Source organism: Ambystoma mexicanum, chromosome 1p, assembly GCF_040938575.1.
Source record: "Ambystoma mexicanum isolate Mex_15411 chromosome 1p, UKY_AmexF1_1, whole genome shotgun sequence".
NCBI classification, from domain to species: domain Eukaryota; kingdom Metazoa; phylum Chordata; class Amphibia; order Caudata; family Ambystomatidae; genus Ambystoma; species Ambystoma mexicanum.
The window spans coordinates 1,444,550,928-1,444,563,872 of NC_090921.1; positions in this window are offsets into that span (position 1 = coordinate 1,444,550,928).

Consider the following 12,945-nt stretch of genomic DNA (forward strand, 5'->3'; position numbering starts at 1 on the left):
AGAAGGAGAATTCCTCCCAGGTAGACCCAAGTAATAATAGTGGTTCACAGTATCTAGTAGCAATCCACCCATATGTCGCGCAAATTTAGAATTCTTCCAATAAGCATAACCTTTTTTGTTTGCTCAGATGTTTTATTAAGACGTTTTCTAAGACCGGTCTCCTGGCATTTAAGCAACTGCATAGCCTCCTCCCACTTAGTTGTTTCAGTAATAGGGCTGCAAAGATCTCCCTACTGGACTCCAGCATAGCCAGCATTCGGAAGTTGTTAGGGTCCATTTGGAGATCCCTTTTTATGCACCAAGAACAAGATTGATTCCTGCCAGCTTCTAGGGATCTTACAAGTTCCATTAACAATTACCGGAGAGGACCTGCCCAAAGCAGTGTGCTTTTCTTCATGATGGCATTGGCCAGGCCATCAGGGCCTGATGCCCGCACGGCCTTCATTCTTTTGATGACAATCAGGATATCCTCGAGGTTGCAATGAGCAAACTTGCCTTTCTCTTGGGAATAGAGCCAGTTTGGTTATTTCTGGCATCCGCGTGCCATCCCAGTACTTTCTTATGATATGATCACCCCAGGCCTCATCAGATATTCCACATATCTCTTTAGATGACTCAGTTGACATAAAAGTGCAGAATAATTACCCAAACCTTCGCAAGGCATGCGTCTTCATCAATATCTAGATATGGCTACACACCCAGTTTTTGTATTGTGTCTGCAGGGCAATAAGGCTCACTCTTTTTTCGGTCTCAACCATGAGCATGTCCCCTTCATCCTGAGACCCACAGTGCACACTCAATTCTTTGTCTTATGTATGGCTAGATCAAACAAGGATGCGCAATGCTTGATAGATTTACAGACAACCAAGCTCCGGGGCAGACGTGGCCAAAGGCCATTTACCAACACTCTTATTGTCCACTGACTAGAAAGCATCAGCTCCGCAAAGGAGCAATCATAGGACCACAGAACAGAAATAATGCAGGCAATATTAACCTCCGACCAAATAATTCTGTTCCCCATGCAAGTTGATAGTAATGCTTACTTGTGGCATCTCTTAGTCAGCCCCTGTACTAAGGCGCATGATCGCTGTCAATATAGCGTGATCACTCAACGGCGTTGGAGTATTGGCAAATTCAATTACACAAAGAGCGAATGAGATCATTCGCGAATATGTAGTCAATGACATGCCATTAGTCCAAGTCAGTCACAAGATGGAAAAGCCCCCCCTGGTACAGAGGGGCATCAAGGTGAATTCAAATAATGCCTGCGACCACAAGTGGCATCTCATCACAGACCTAGGTAGACACAAGCCCTCATTCTCCATCAGACTATCTAGATCGCATACATTCTACCCACCCACATTGTCCACAGTGAGCATTGAAGTCCCCCGCCACTATAACACCCTTGCATGGCACATGCAGACTCCACTCAAGCGCAATATCCATTATACAAGACAGTAACTGGTCAGTATACAGTCTGAAGGATCATACCGCGTAACTACCAGTGTGCTATTATCAGGATGAGGAAATTTTGCAAGAACTGTGCAGAGGAGATTATCATTAGCCCTCTTCCCTGCATACTCTTGAAGCGAAAGGCATGTCCTGGCACCAATACACAGCCCTCCTCTAGGACGTCGCCCCATAGAGGGGACTGCACATATGGTGATTATACAATATCCGTCTAGGGCAAAATCAGTCAACATACACATTTCTTGAAGGAAAAACAAATTTGCGTCTCGAAGGACATTCAAACTCTCCTGATGATTCAAAAAGGAGCAGATGCCACGAGGCGTATTCCATAACACATCATGAGCAGCCTTCACAGGTCAAGGCTGCGCTATTTCCCGTTAGGGAGTAACCCAAATCCCCTCTGCAGCTGCCGTAGTCGGTCCACTGCTGTGAGGTCTCAATTAAGGTGTTTTCCAAAAACTCATTATGGCAGCAGAAGCGCCATAAGATTTTGCAGAAGTACCTTTACCTTCCAATGAATATATTGGCAAGAAGGAAGTAGCCACAGGGTATTTAGGTTTGTAAACTAAAACATCTAGACCCAGACCAAGCAATGTGGCAGCAGAGAAACATACTCTCTCGGCTCCTACGGGGAAAAAAAACTAACTATCACCCAGTTGATCGAGCTATATAGGTCAGGGAGCTCTATCCCCTCAATGTCTCTGGATGAGATGATTCTCTTTGCCGGTACATGATGCAGAAACTCCAGGATCCAAGAGCGATTTAAAAAGGGATGGCATCAGTGGGTTTAATTCTACAATCTTCAGGCACCTACTCATAGGGCCCCTGTTTCTGCCCTCTTGATCAATCATATGTGGTGGCACTTGTGAGTGCAAGCTGACAGGAGGTGCAAGATCAACACATTCACTCACAGCCAATGTCGAGGTAACAGAATTGTCTCTCAGTGTGCTCCTAGTCACATTGCACTGCTTTCCAGTGGCCAGCTGAGATACACCACCCCGAGCTCCCAGACAGGAAGTCCCTGCTTCAGCACTACAGAGGGAGTTGTGTTGTACTGGCCAGTAGGCAAGGGTTTTTCAGGCACCTGTAGTCACTTATTCAAAGTGCCACCAGGGGGCTTTTGTAGAGCGGCCCTAGAGGAATTCTCGCAGATTATAAGAGCCTGTTGCTTAGCTAGGTGGGCATTAATGCCGTCAACATTGAGCATACCCTTATCCAACGCAGCAGGCTGGATCAAGAATGTGGCCACTGGCAGTCACCGGGGGTGCACCCCGCTTTCCTTCCTTTCCCTTTACAATTTCCACGTTTCACCCATGTATAGGGCAGATTTGGAATATGCTAAGAGTCGCCCGCCAAGTCTTATGTCTCTGCGTATTTCTCTCCTGGAGAAGATAGTCCCTATTAAGTGAGAGGCCAGCATTAAATGTGGTGCGGGCTGGAGTTTGAGATATTTTGCATCTGCTATCTCTTACTTCCGATGGATATAGGCTCTCGCAACTCGTGCCTGCACCCCGCAATGCACACCTCTGACTCTCACAGTTCCTTAAAATATTGTCCACTAATCCCGCCAGTATGTGTTCCATGGTTGTCTATTCCTGCATCAGCGAGGAGCAGAATCTGAACACTGCATCCACAGTCACTCCTATGGAGTTCAAAGTGGGATTCGATGGAACTTCCTCTAGGGGAGAATAGCTGGAGTTTGGTGATGAACTGGAGCTGTCAAGACATTCAGCTGGGCTGGCCACTGAGCTCCTAGCAATGCATAACAGGTCTGGCGAGACAGACAGATTCGTACTGCTAATAATCCCTTTTCCAGCTGCTCGTGCCAGAGAAAAGCCATGGATGGTTCCTTCTTGTGACTCACGCTGTAGATTTAGACAGAGATTAAGTAGCGATTAGCTGTTGTCAAATTCTGTGAAGGTAGAGGGTGAACTGACAGCTGGGAGCCAGAATTGCTGAGTCACCCCTGTCATGGTAGCTTCAGCAGACACAGGGAAAAAGCCAGTAATGTTTGGTTGTGCAGACGCCTCCAAAGAGGCTTGAGTAAGAATCTTTATTTGACAGTCCTTGACTCTAGGGTGCCCATGTTTTACTGGCAGCATGATCTGATATATGATATGATATTTTATTTATAGCGTGCCCATTCACAAGTGTTGCCGGGCGCGACACGGCAAGGGAGGGGTAGAAGGGAGGAAAATAAAACAACAGAGGAGAGGGAAGGGGGAAAGTGCAAGGGGCAGGGGAGGAGTGGAAAATGCTGAACACATGATCAAAACAACACAGGTAGTGCGGCCAGCAGGTGGCAAGTGGAAGAATTAAGCGCAGACAACGGGTGTCTGATAAGTGCAGGTAAAGGGACTGTATGGTTGCAGATACAGACCCAAGTGCAGAGGTTGCAAGGAGGCAGTGCGGTTATGAAGCTGGGTGGGCAGGGATCTGGGCTGATTTCAGAGGGTAGCCAGGTGCCCAGTGCAGAAAAAGACGGATCAGCAGGGGAGAGGAAGAGAGAAAGCAGAAACTAAGATGAAGGTCTTGAGGTGCTCCCAGAACCGAAGATGGTTCTCCTGAAGTTTCAGAGAGGCAGGGAGTCTGTTCCAGAGGAAGGCCCCAGCCAAAGAAAGAGATCTACCACCACGTCGTTGCTTGGAGAAGCGACTGACCCTGAGGAAGTAGGAGGTGGAGGAGCAAAGAGATCAAGTAAGAAGGTAACTCCGAAGGGAGAGTTGAAGGTATTGCGGAACCAGTCCCCAGAAGGCCTTTTTGGACAATGCAGAGGGTCTTGAACTTAATCCTTGCAACCACTGGGAGCAAATTAAGAGATTTAAGGGCTGGAGAGATATGATCCCTGGGCTTGAGGCCAAAGACAAGTCTTGCAGTCCTCAGTTGCAGAGGACAGAGAATAGTAGCAGGCAGATTTAGAAAGAGGCTGTTGCAGTAGTATAGGCTAGAGAGAACCAGAGCTGTAGAAACAGTGATCTTCTGGTGGAAGAAGGTGAATGGAAGAATACCTCTGAAGAGGTGCAGTTGAAAGTTTGACTTCTTAGAGACGTCAGAGATATGTGGAGAAAAGGAAAGTGTGGAGTCAAAGATGATACTGAGTTTCTTAGCCTCACATGTCCGAGCAGAAAGAGGGCCAGGGGAGGCCGGCCAGAGAGTTACAGGAAACAAAGGTGCATGAGTACCGATGAGGAGGATCTCTGTCTTAGGTTGTTGGTGGCGCACCACTCCAGGATTGCAGACAGACAGTCAGGGAGAAGAGGTGGCAGAGGGGAGCCTGAAAACGAGCTGAGTGTCACCCGCGCAGCCCTGAATGTTGGAGCAGAATGCAGCAATGCAGTGAGCGAGGGGTGCCATGTATTGGTTGAAGATCCATGGAGAATGGTTAGAACACCACAAGTGGAGAGTGCGATAGAGGAAAGGGAGGACCCAAGTTGGATCTGGGAGGGTCAGTTGGTGAGGAAAGAGGTCAGCCAAGCCAGGGCCTTATCAGTGAAGCCCAGGTTATCACAGAGGCGGTTGAGCAGGATGGCATGGTTGACCATGTCAAAGGCAGAAGAGAGATCAAGTAGGATGAGGACAGAGGGAAGATTAGAATCAAGGTTGGAGAGCAGGTCTTCACGGATGTTCAGGTGTGTAGTTTCCCTGCTTCTGGCTGCTCTGAAGCCAGACTGATGGTTGTGAAAACAACCAACAGTCAATATGGAGGTTAAGCTGGGAGATGGCCAGCTTTTCCAGGAGTTTGCCCAGGAAAGCAGTGATAGAGATCAGGCAATAGTCAGCCGGGCAGGAGGGGTCCGCAGTGGGTTTTTTGAGAAGAGGGTGCACAAGAGAGTGCTTCGGGGGGCAGGGCAAGGCTCCAGTGGTGAAGGAGTGGTTGTAGAAGTCAGCCAAGGCAGGAACAATTGTGTTAATATGGTCCTTGATAGTTTTGTATGAACTGGGAAGAACCTGTTTTGACGAGACGTTCATAGATCAGACTTGTCTAGAAATCTCATCAGGGGAGAACAGAGGAAAGGAAGAGAAGGAGGGTGGAGAGGCAGCAGCAGGGTGGGTTGAGGTAGCAGAAAAAGAAGGGGGGAGAGGAGGAGAGGATGTGAGGGTGTACAGGATGACCTGGGTTTTAAAGGTAAAATGAGAATCCAGGGCCGTGCCAATGGCGTGGGAGGGGACAGGAGAAGTAGCGACTGCAGCAGGATTGGCCAGCTCCTTGCAGATTTTAAAGAGTTTGGCCGAGTTGTTAGATGCCACAGAGATGCAGGCTTGGATGTGAACACTCTTCTTAGTGTGGACAGAGAGCAGGTATTGCCTTTGATGCAGATGGCAGGCCAGTTTGCAGAGGATGCACAAGATGCCTGCCATTAACTCTCAGCCACCCTACACTTGCGTATAAGGGCAACGAGGTCAGTCGTACCAAGAGTTTCTCTTGGCTTTGGGCTTCAAACGGGTCCTTTCAGGATCTGTGAAAGAACGGCTATGCAATGCATAAGAGCAAGGAGTGGTTTTGCTGATTTTGCTTTTGCATTGCTGAGTGTCTCAATAGTCATTGTAGCGTTAGATTATTAATATTGGAGGAAAGTAGATTCAGTTCATAAGTACTCTCAGTCAAAATCAATATACCCACAAGAGCCAATGCTCCTCACCACCGCCACCACCTGTCGCAGAAACTGCTAGCCAAATGTGCTTTGCTAGCGCTTTAAAGGTGCAGCTCCTCTTTCAGAATAGACCAACAGCAGTCCCAGGTGAATGGTAATCACGGAAACCTCAAGGAAACATCCTTTCACCTGCAGCTCTGATCGCCAGCTGCGCTTTGCTAGCACTTACTATAATATAGATAGGACATTATCCATCACCAGTTACCAATTTGACAATACTTTGTCATGTACATTTCGAAATGTTGCTCTTTTTTTACCATCCAAGCTACACCTCACTAATGACACCTAATGATGCTGAAACATGTCTGGGGTTGCTTCTAGTCTCCTGCAGAAGGGATGCAACCAAGCATTTTGGACTGTACTGCCCCTCTTGTTTAAATGATTTGTCCAGCACTCAGAGGAGACACCAGCCACACATGAGTAGGATTAGTCTGATCTTAAAGCTAACTTTGCAATTAGAAAGCGCTGTGCGCCCGTATCATACATTATCATTTGACTGCCCAAGCCCACCTCACACCACTGCCACTGTATGCACTCCTAGAGCTGGATTGGCTTCTTGGAGGGTCATGTGACCCAGAACACTGAAGAGACTCTGAGAGCCTAGTCCATTGTTCTGCACCCCTGGATCATTTTACCAGCATGCAGAGGAGTCACTAGCCGCACATGAGTAGGATTAGCCTGATCTTAAAACGAACCTTGCCTTTAGAAAGTGCAGTGTTCCCGTAGAACACACCGGGCCTCATTACACGGATGGCGGTGAACTATGGCGCTATTAGCGCCATGGTTCATGCCGGTAAAATACCGGCACCGCCTTGGTGGAAAGGGGAATTACCGCCCTATTCCAAGGTTGGCAGAGCGGTAATTCCCCCTTCCACCATTGCCCTTCCCCATTCCCATTTTTGCCCCATAGGGTTCTATGGGAATGGGGAAGGCGCTAATTACGGTACCGCAAATTGCGGTACCGTAATTAGCTCCCTGGTACCTTTGCAGGTTGGATTTTTAACAAAAAAGCAGGCGTTAAATTCCCCAACCCGCAAAGGGACCTCGTAGTAAGGCGGTAAGGATTTACCGGTACCAGTAAAATACTGGTACCGGTAAACCCTTACCGCCATCCGTGTAATGAGGCCCACAGTCATTTACCTGCCCTGGTCCACCTCTCCCCACTCCCACTGCCCACCATTTTATAGCTGGATTGGCTCACAGGAGGGGCATGTTATCCAGGACACCTCTACTTACCCATCACACTTAGGGAAGTCTTGATCGGGCAGTCAGTGAAAGGCAGAGGCAAAGGGCACCTTTCTTTGGGCGCTCACCATCCCTGTCTGCCTTTTCGCCCTGGCTCACCAGCCCCATACAATACCACACAATACAGCTACTCTCAGGTAAGGGACACCTTATATGTACATGCCTCATAGAGTTCCAAATGTATATTTACTACCTGTTATTTCGCCACTGCTTGTACTTTGCCTCTACTTGCATTTTGCTCTAGAGTGTCACAAATGTAGGTTTTAGTGCCGGTTATTTTGCCACTGCTTGTACATTGCCACTACATGCATTTTGCCCCAGAGTGTCACACATATAGCTTTTACTGCCTGTTATGTTGCCCCTACGTGTACTTTGCCACTAGTTGCATTTTGCTCAGAATGTCTCAAATGTAGGTTTTGCTGCCTGTTATTTCACCACAGCTTGTACTTTGCGACTACTTGCATTTTGCCCCAGAGTATCCCAAAGGTAGGCTTTACTCCCTTGTGAACTTGCATTTTGCGCTCAGAGTATTCCAAGGGCAGATTTTGCTACTTTATTATCACACCACTATTTCCCTAAAGTGTCACAAAGTTGGTTTTACTGTCTTGTGAACTCGCCACTGTTTATATGTTGCAGGTATTTGCATTTTGCCCCAGATTGTTCCGAATGAAAGTTTTGCTGACTGTTATCTAGCCACTGCTTGTAGTTTGCCACTACTTACATTTTGCCCAACAGTATTTCAAAGGCATATTTAAATGATTTTTTATCGCACCACGATTTATTTTTTAGCGCACTTGCATTTGCTCATGATCTTGCCGATGTCGGTACTTTGCCACGCTGGCATTGCCTGGCTAGGATTATCAGTTAGATTGCTCCTTTGAATCTTCCGAATGTTTTTATTTCACCACCTTGCTTTTTCCAGACTGTTTCCCAGTTTGGATCGCTGCTTTGAATCTCACCACGGATTGTGTTCTGCCACACTTGCACTTGGCTTGACTAGGGATCTTATTCTGGATTGCTACTTTGGGTCTCACCACATTTTGAACTAAGTCACCTTTTGCTTTTTGCCATACTAAGTTTCCCAGTTTAGGCTGCTGCGATGTACCTAGACACCTTCAACTTTTCTCCATCTTGAGCTCTGAATTCTGTTATGAAATGTCCAACTTTGAATTTATTACTATAAGATCCTACCACTCTGAATGTGACTGCTTTCAGTCGCCTCAACTTGAATTCTTGTTCTTGAGGATTCTCCGATCTTTCATCTGTCTCACTTAAACTCTACCATTGTGATCCTCCTCTCCTTTCTTTGAACTTTTCAACAGTTAGCTCTGTCTGTGCAGAAGCTACCACTGTAAGGTTAGACTCAACCCTTATGATACCATGGTGGAGCAAGGCCCCCCGGAACACCACTGTTGTGAAATGTTACCATTTTACAGCACATCTCCTAGAATTCGCCAACACTAAACCTCACCACTCTGCCACCCAATCCTTGGACTCCATGACTCTGACTCACACACTACACATTTTAGAAACCTTTGACCTACTGCCAAACACAACCATTGTACAACTGGGGTTACTAAGCCCCATGAGGCTCTGAGACCAAGATACAAGCACCACAGAGAGGCCTTTGCCACTGTGAACCTGATGCCACTACAAGACCCTAATAAGCCGGAGTATGCAAGCACCACAAGACTCTGAGACCAAGATATAACCACCACAAAGAGGCTATTGCCACTATGAACCAGATACCACTACAAAACCCTAACAAGATGGGGTTCCCAAGCACCACAAGAATCAGAGACTGAAATTCAGCCACCACAGAGAGGTTTTCAACACTGTGAACCTGACACCACTACAAGGCTCCAAAAAGGGGAACCCAAACCATCTGGAGGATAAAAGCCACATTAACCCATTCACCAAGGCACCATCGCTAAAGGCACTCACAACCAGGAACCCTAACACAGTAAGGACTAACATTGGAAGACCTTTCCATCAGAATTTTCTAGTGGTAAGAGGGTGCTATAACAGGAAAACCATACAGAAAAACCCGAGACAAGGGCTAATACTGCAACTGGGATACTCTCTCCTAAGGTAACTTCCACCAGGAATAGTTCCACCCTGGATTAGTTCAGCCCCGGGGACAGCTCTGCCACTGGAATAGTTCTGCCTGGGAATAGCTCTGCCCTGGAATAGCTCTGCCCCGCCAGCAGCCCTTCCCCTGCAAAAGTTCAGACCCTGAGATAGCCCTGACCTGAAAAACTCAGCCCTTCGGACAGCTTATGCCCCTGGGATAGCTCATGGCGCTGGGATAGCTCACGTCCCTGGGATAGTTCCCAACCTTGGGATAGCTCCCACCCTTGGGATAGCTCCCACCCTTGGAATAGATCCCTCCCTGGGGATAGCTCCTGCCCCTGGAATAGGCTCCAGTCCTGGGATAGGACCGCCCCAAGGATAAGGTTTCTGGCCCTGGGATAAGGTTTAGACCAGGAATAAGTAAACCCCAGGACTAGGCTAGCCCCCAGGATAGGCTTAGCCATGGGACATTACAAGTCCTGAAACAGTGCAGCCCCTTGGACAGCTAGAACACAAGAACAGCCCTGTAGTATAATTGTACAAACTACACCCGGGTGACACCTCTGCTCCATGCCGGAATAGCACAAACAATCCAAGCAAAGAGAAAAACTGTAAGGACAAAATAGACAATCCACCAGGAAAAACCTCAACATCCAACCTGATCATGAAAAACAGAAACTAACTAGAAATCCAATCTATGGAACAAGCCCACACCACAAAATGGCCCATACCAGGAAATGCCAACAAACAGGAAATAGCTTGGAGAAAGCCCTATCATCTCAAAAAACCACAACCAGGAACCAACCAGCATCACAAAAAAGCACACATACTCGCCCACCGTGAAAGAGCCCCTTTGCTGGCACAAGACCAAAATCACTCTACTTATTCCGCTAGCTACCTATCATCCTACCACCCACTGGGTCAATCAACCAACTGCAAGAACAGTAAGCACATACAAAAGATAGCAAGAAAACCAACAGATGTGAAACCCACAGAAACACAACTGAAAGAAACATCCTCAGCACACCATTGGCCACAAAAATGTGGCACAACACAAATAATCATCAAGGTGAGCAGACAGACAACCCGGAAGAAAACATCAAACCAAAACAAAACCTTTTTGGCCTACTCAATGAAGAAACAGAAATGACAGAATCAAAGGAACAATCAGATGGAAAAATGAATCAATATCAACTCAAACTACCAACGCAACCTCCAAAGGACAAGTAAACCACCAAAAACAAAAAGATACACTGCAACCTAGTCAACGCCTGATCAATGTCAAAACACACTACAGAAATATACAAACTGGTAAGCGATGGAGGGTCAGACAACTTCAAGGAAACAACACACAATTCCCTACCAAACAAATTCAAATGTAAACAAGCCAAATGAGAAAGAAAAAGAGGAGGAGGTCTCACTGTTGCATAAAAAGACCTGCTAAAGATGACAAAAACACCACTACTACACATTCCAAACTGCAAATCACTCCTCTGCACCTAGCCTTGGGCCACCAAACCAACCAACCATTTCTACTTCTTTACAGACCTCTGACATACAACACTTCTTTCACTGGCACATTTGTGGATGCCATCACCAACATCGCCATTAATCATGGTCACTTAATCATACTGGGTGATTTCAACATCTGGTCTTAAGAAGAAAACATGGATTCACCCAAAGCTCTAACAAATGAGCTAGCAATGATGTATCTGAAACAATTGCTGAAGGGAGCAACACACACAGCAGGCCACACACTAGATGCAATATTCGGCACAAAAAACCTGGTCACATCTGTACCTCCAATGCAAATCATCTGCAGTGACCATCTCATAATACCCTTCGTGATCCACCCGCCAACAAGAATAATATCTAACGTCCCACAAAATCATCCAATTCAGAAAATAAACTGGAAAATCCATAAACACTGTGGATCTAAACACCAGATTGGAATCCAGAAAGCCATCATTCACCACCTTAGACTCAAACAACATAGAAGAAAGAACAGACAATTCAAAAATGGATCATGTAAACACTAGATGACATTGCACCAGAGAAAACATTCACCCTCTCACTAAAGAATATAATGGCAAGATGGTTCACACCCCACCTCAGAGCACTGGAAAAAATGAACAGGAAACTGGAACAGTCATGGAGGAAAAACTACAATCAACAGAAGAAAATTCACATACGACGATACAAAGCTGAAATACTCAAAGCAAAAAAGAAATACTACAACGAACGGATCACAAACTCAACCAACCGCCAGAACGCGATATTCATCATCATAAATGAGCTGAGAATCCCAACAGCATGCAACAAAACACCCACGCCATCACAACAACTGTGTGATGCACTTGCAGACCACTTCATAAACAAAATCATAATCATCCAGCAAATCATTAAGAGCATGCCTTAAAACACCAACAACCCTCCAATACAAATAATGCCAAATAATGGCAGAACCATCTACAAGACTAAACAACTTTCCAACAATCTTGACAGAAATATTAAACTGCCCGGTGAGCAAAAGACTATCCTTAACCAGAAAACACCTGCAAAATATTTTCTTAACCTCTTCAGCCAGTCACTAGAAACAGGAACTATTCCACGACCCTTCAAAGTGGCATACAGAAAGCCTCTCTTCGAAGACCCTTTGGGAAACACTGAAGACCTAACGAACTACCGACCAATCTCAAACATCTCATACCCAGAAAAAACACCTAAAAAGCTATGTCTACAAACAAATCCTGCAACATGTAGAAAACAATAGGACACTGGACCAGGCACAAGTCATCTTCAGACTCATGAGAGGAATTCAAACAGCATTATTATCAATATAGGATGATATAAAAACCAACACAAATTCCAATGTCAAATCAGCACTAAAACTACTTGATCTATCAGCATCCTTCAAAACAGTCCACCTCGAAACACTCATCAAAAGACTCAAGGATATAGGAATTGGCAACAAAGCATTACTCCGGCTAAAATCCTTCATGCCAGATAGAATGGTAACAACTTGGCTAACACCCTTCAAATAACCCCCACTCACAACAATGCAGAGTCTCACAAGGCTCCTCCCTCTCACCACTACTATGCAACATCTAATTGACCCCTCTAATCAACCTCATCAAAAGACACAGCATCACCTGCTACAATTATATAAACGACACACAAGTCATCTACAAAGTGAACACTAGCAAAGAACAAAACCTAACCCTTACCAACTGCCTCACAGAAATAAACCAATGGAAGAGTACCAACAGCCTTAAACTGAACCCCGACAAAACAGAAATCATGATCGTGCCCAACGACTCATTGAACCACCACCATATTCCATGGCCTGCTGAATTGGGAAACCCAGCAGAACCATGCAAAGTGTTAAAACATTTCTGAATATTAACAGGCATGGACTTAACATTCAAACTGCAGATCAACACATTAGTAAAGAAATGCTTCTTCCATCTACACACAATCAAGCAGATACTTCCCTTCTTCACCT